This window comes from Styela clava, chromosome 6 (assembly GCF_964204865.1).
Source record: "Styela clava chromosome 6, kaStyClav1.hap1.2, whole genome shotgun sequence".
NCBI classification, from domain to species: domain Eukaryota; kingdom Metazoa; phylum Chordata; class Ascidiacea; order Stolidobranchia; family Styelidae; genus Styela; species Styela clava.
Window position 1 is genome coordinate 6,594,638 of NC_135255.1, and position 5,875 is coordinate 6,600,512.

Genomic DNA, 5,875 nt, shown 5'->3' on the forward strand with positions numbered 1-5,875 from the left:
TTCGATGCATAACATAATGTATTACTTGCGGTATACGGTTTAAATCAAATATTAAAAAATACCATCGTAATTTCAGACCACAATCATACATACAAAAAATTACATTATTGAAACATATCAACGTAGTCCTTTATATCTTCAGATTCTTTTTGGACGTCATGAGCAAATATGCACCCTGTAATTATGTATTTGGCTGTTATAAACTGACTCTGGCATCAGTTAGATAAGTTAAAATTTAATTTAGGTTAGTAGTTCTTACTCTTGAATATCGGCCATCCAGAATTTGGCGGCCCCTTGAACGTTGTTCTTGTGTGGAACCAAAACCGAATTGGCCTGTTAAAAAGTGTAAATAAATATCGCAGTCAATATTACATTTTAACATAGATTAACTTAATTTCAAGCATTTTTATTCATGAAAGAGTAAATAGAATTTCTAGTTAAAGGCACGAAAAAAGCATCTCGGTGCGAAAATGGAACCTCATGGAGTTAAATTATTCTAAAAGTAAGAAATTTACTGAGAAGTTCTATCTTAACTTCACATATAGAAAAACATATGTAATTTGATTTTTTTGCAGTTTATTGGACATCATCAAGTAACTCAATTTCTTGAATTACCGCATTACCCGGGTTAGTGATACTCAGCATGTATATATACAATTACATCATAATTTGGCTTAGATTCCTATTGGGACCTTACTTTGAGGTTTATGGGTCGCAGCTTATTTTCATTTATTAATATTTGAAAAACGGCTAGGCACATAATTATTAAATTAAGTTTAACTTTATTCATCGCATTTGTATAGATATAGACTATATATATATGCGTACAATTATACATACCAACAATGTGCTTTGCAGTATTCCACACTAGAAAAGAGAACAACCAGCAATACTAAATGATACATTGTAGAGATAATATCGCCGTTCTGTTGCTGTAACCCTATGTTGATATTTTATTAGTAAGTGATAAGGATTCATGTATTCCATATGGGGTGTATCATCGTTTCCACTTGAAATAGTGAACGAGAAATTTGATCTATTTTAAAGACAATATGCGGAAACTCATCAGGATGTTAGTTAGCTTCATTAAAGTAGTACCAAGCCATTTACCATTTTAAAATTTATGGGTGTAATAATTTAATTAGGATAGATACTCCTCTGGATAGAAAACCCCATAGGACGTTTGGTGGAATAATTAACCAGTTATTACTTTCAGAGGAGGAGGCAATAACTACACAATAACCGATCGACAGTTCAGGAAACCATCCGATGACGACGAGTTCAGCAATTTTTCCACAGCTATATGGCAAGCGGTAACTCCCAGCGAAAACTCTTTGGTTTTATTACGTCATCAAGAGTAAACACTTGGCCCAATACAGAGTTCTCGGTTTATAAATAAATTGGATTATTCTCGAAACTTTTTACACATAGATGTTAATTAAAAATTTCAAACATTATTTATTTCCATTTAAAAAAAATCACACCCCATGACGACCATCGCCACATACAAATTTATCGAATGCTAGCTTCTAAAATTTTTGCCTGGTCTTATTTTGTTCATCGTTTTCACATCTTGAATTGATTTGGAAGTTATTGGTTAGGAGCTCGCTTGATTTATATCGTTCGTGCTTATTTTACAGTATGTCTATATTGTGGGCGTCTCGTATTTGTACGTTTTCAGCCTTATTCCAGATTATGCTCGCCTTCCTCTGCATTTTGTTTGTCCGTTTGCTGCTGTTTTATTCCACAGCAACCAGAATATAATTGATTGAATGACTGGCGCTCTGTCGACCAAGAAATGCTCATTCCTATAGTTACACCCAGCATCCAAATTACATAATTTCTTCTGCATTAAACAAATCTTCTAAAATTATGTTAATAACTCTTGGTAATCACAGAATAGCAGAACTTGAAGACAATCATTTTCTATACTTTTGATTATCACAAAAAAAAATCAACAATACATTCCATGGTAAAATTATGAAGGTGAATATTAGTTAAATTGTTCCCAGAATTTGTACAAATACTAACAAAATATAAGTACCGGGACTTAAGAATCACGCAGATACAGATTTCTCAACTGTTTATCTCACTTGCACGATTTCAATCGTCAAATATTTATGTTTTAGGACGTGACGCGAAGGGGCGTGGGCTACAACTCTATTGAGCGAATATCAGAATTATATAGAAATGTTGGGTTGAATTATGTTATGTCCTTAATACACCCTTGGATGCTTGGATTGTTGTTTTTCTCTTGTTTACAGATTTGATCATTTCTTCAAGATAAATGTTACGTCTTCTTTCGAAACAACACTATGATAGACCTCCTTTGACATTACTGAGTGCTGAGGTTTGTCGGATACCAAAGCTTGCCCCAGTTGTGGCGTATCTGCGTGAAAGTTTAAAATGCGCCCCTTTGATCGTTTACTGAAATTTTTACTGTTTGTTGCTTTGGGATACTTTTAAGTTATTACTACAAAGTAAGTTTGTTACAAAAATGAGGTTCCGCCCATTGTGCTTTCTTATCGAAATGGGCCCATGGCCGGGGGCAGGCACAGTGTCCCTCATGCCTAAATATGCCACGGAGCACAGGAATTCACAATTCTTCAATTCGCGTCTGATCGTGGCAGAAAAGCTAAATATCTCAATGTTGCTACCTTTAAACAATCTGTCTCTGCATTCCCATTAATATCTCAAAATCCACTCAGATCGCCTTTAAAAATCGGCTTGTTTGGAAAGCTGACCCAGGTAAGCAAGGCTCTCGTATATTTTTGTCTCTTTATTCTCTTACTTAAAAAGAATATTAAAATTATTGAAGAAATATCTGTTCTCCATGATTACCGGTTGTCGGGAAGTGGGTTTTGTTAGGTGCGAATAAGAAATAGGAGTGCGGAGCATAGGTGTAAGAAGTGTCTTAAAACTTCCTTTTGGCGGGAGTTCTAATATTCATCTATCATCTCAAACGACTTTGGAAAAAAAAATTATGAAGTCATTTAAGATGACTGATAAATATTAAAACTTAAAACCTCACTATCGCGCTCCTCCTTGGCCTAGTTGGTAAAGGCGGTTGATATACCTTTATTTTGTTTACTGTCCCGTATCAATTTCGTGTCGTCATTAATTGGATTACGCAGATATCTAAAATATGAAGCTCCCTCCGACTTCCCAAAATAAACGAAAATAGACAAAATTGAAGGGTCGGACCTTAGAAAAAGTGGAATTTTGAAATTTTTATTCGGATCATGCATGATCGTAGATAAATTTCAGTAATTACACTCGATTTATCCATGGCCAATGGTCGGCCGTATATATAAAAAATACGTGTCGTTCCAGCGTTACTCTTTAATTGGATTTTTCTACTATTTTTAGATGGCAGCTTATCACTCTGTAACCGGGTTTTAGGTCGGCGCTTGCTTCGCCGATCCATATATTCACTCCACGTCAGATGATCAACGAACGTGATCCATGGGTACCGGTTTGCTCAATTCAATTTGAAAAGTCGTTACTTTGCGTTATGGTGTTATATGCTTATCATTGCACTTAACGTATCGTTTCAATTCCATATTTTGCAAAAAACGTACCGACCGTTCCGTAAATTTAGAAACGTCAAACTAGATTAGGTATATAAAATCAATTTCTCAGATTTTAAAATCCGCATTCTTGGTGACCTGTCATTAGTCATTTCTTACTTTACCGAACATAAAGTTGATTAAAATTAAATGTTGAAATTACCTTTCGGCGTTTCATTGTGAAAAAGGCGATTTTAGGTCGTTAGAAAACTCTAGTTATATAAATAGCATGGATTTAAAAATGACCGAAAGTTTTTCCAAAAGCTGGTATGAGTTACTTGTATGAAAAACACTTATTAAGTTGTAACCAGATAAGAAATGTCATGTCCTACTCCATTCAAAGCACTTTGTATTAGCTATTTAGTGATCCCTTCCATCCTTGGCCTAGTAATGTTTCAAATATGTAAACATTTTACTCGACCATGAATGGCCGTTGAGCCAAGAGTAGAACGTAAAATCAATCGTGAATTTCGTTGTAACAATGCGCACTGACTCGTTCACGATTTGTTGCGTCTATTATCATCGAAAATGATTACAATTGTTAAATTTTGAAGCATTTTGGCAGTAATGCTTAAGCCTTTAAGCATGACATAATCAAATTCATTAGGTGAAGTGCTGAATTTGCAAATTCTGTAACGAAAATTGAGCATTACTCAGTAAGTAATTTAGCTATAATAACCGTCGAGTTATTGTTTTGTTGAAGAAAAAACGTTAAAACTTGAAGGAATTAGTTATAATTAGCGTCTGACCCCGTATTAGGCACAAAGGCCTAAAAAGGCCTTTGTTGCCAATTTTTTAATCTCTATTTCAAATCAACATTCAGGATTCACGCAATCGTAAATTTGCTAGGCTTATCTATGTAATACTAAAATAACACGAACACCATAGAAAAGCATGAGAAACTCAAGTTATCATTTTAATAAATATCTGCAACTCGGTTACCGTTCATTTTAAACAGGTACGGTTAATTTACAAGCGGTTATAAGGATGATCAAATCCAAGACAGAGGATAAAACTCAGAATAAAATTAATTTGGTTTTGACATCAGCCCTTAATGTATTTAACAGCTGTCGCTAATTTAAACGTGAGGGTATGCTAGAAATATAAAACTTCGATATCCGGTGACCCCTTATTCTTGCAAAAAACGAGAAAGGGCGAGAATATAGAATACCAACTTTAGGATATCGCCACCTAACGATCGCGGTGACAAAGACAATCAGCGATTATGACGAAATTAACCATTAACCAGTAATAAAACGCTTTATTGCCGACTTTTCAATGTTTCTATTAATTTCCAAATGAAGTATAGACCTCACTGTTATTTATAAAAAATATTCATTATTCGGTATTCGTTAAAACATTTCAAATTATTCGATTCGAAAAAAGATTCGATTTTGCCCACCCTAGACTGACAGCCATTTAATTGGATTCTGATTTCTAATAAGTTTGTCAAAGCGGGTCGAAATCGGGGAGGATGCAAGGTGCAGTAGCTGCTTGAGATGATCGCCAGATATTTCTGGACTATTTTACTGGATTACTGGAACAAAATTAAAACGCTCTGGAAAAAAATAATCATTGAGTTATTTGATTTATACATAATATTTGCAAATGCGACAAAAACTCTAAATCCACGAAAGCAAGCCAATGATTACAACCATGTCTAAAATCTTCCCAAGTGAAAAGTGTCCGAGTGGCCTCGAAAACGTTCACTGTTGCATCTTGTAGATTAGTCAACGATACGCAAATAAACGTGGGGGAATCTATTCGACTAACTAATAGACTTCCGTATTTTAATTTCAAGTCAATGATTAGTTTTCAATGAAATTTTTTTTTGAAAGTACTTGATTTTTAAAGCATCAACAAGAGCCGCAGGAAAGGTTGTTGAGAGCCGCATGCGTACCGTACCAAATTTTAGTCTGCATTTTGAAAATTTTGTAATTGCTCATCAAGAAGACAAATTTTAGAAGTTTTCGTTATAGAGGTGGATGGAGAGCCGCCCAGGACCCTCGTCAGGCCAAATTTACGACTCTTTTAGAAAAAAAAGAATATCTGGATTCGTGATACAGCAATTTCGCCTAAGCCGATTACCGCTTTTAATTTTCAGGACTGGTTAACATTACGTGAACCACCCTACGGCGGCGAGGAGTTCAATCCTTTCGCACATAATCATCCCCGCATGGGAATCGAACCTGCGAACCCACGAAGGGTAATAAGAGATGCGGTGGCGATCTCTGATAATTACTATCCGTGCATTTACTAGAACAGCGGTTATCAAACGACGGGCGTGAAGCTAATTAAAACATATC

General features: G+C 35.2%; 1 long non-coding RNA gene across 1 annotated transcript; it reads right to left on the minus strand.

Annotated features, from left to right (window-relative positions):
- On the minus strand, positions 1 to 1,051 carry LOC120331246 (uncharacterized). Its single transcript, XR_005567945.2, has 3 exons — positions 841 to 1,051; positions 260 to 333; positions 1 to 175 (listed from the first exon to the last, which is right to left on the minus strand). It is a non-coding gene; the product is annotated as an uncharacterized LOC120331246 (long non-coding RNA).
- Positions 1,052 to 5,875: the final 4,824 nt, after the last annotated feature.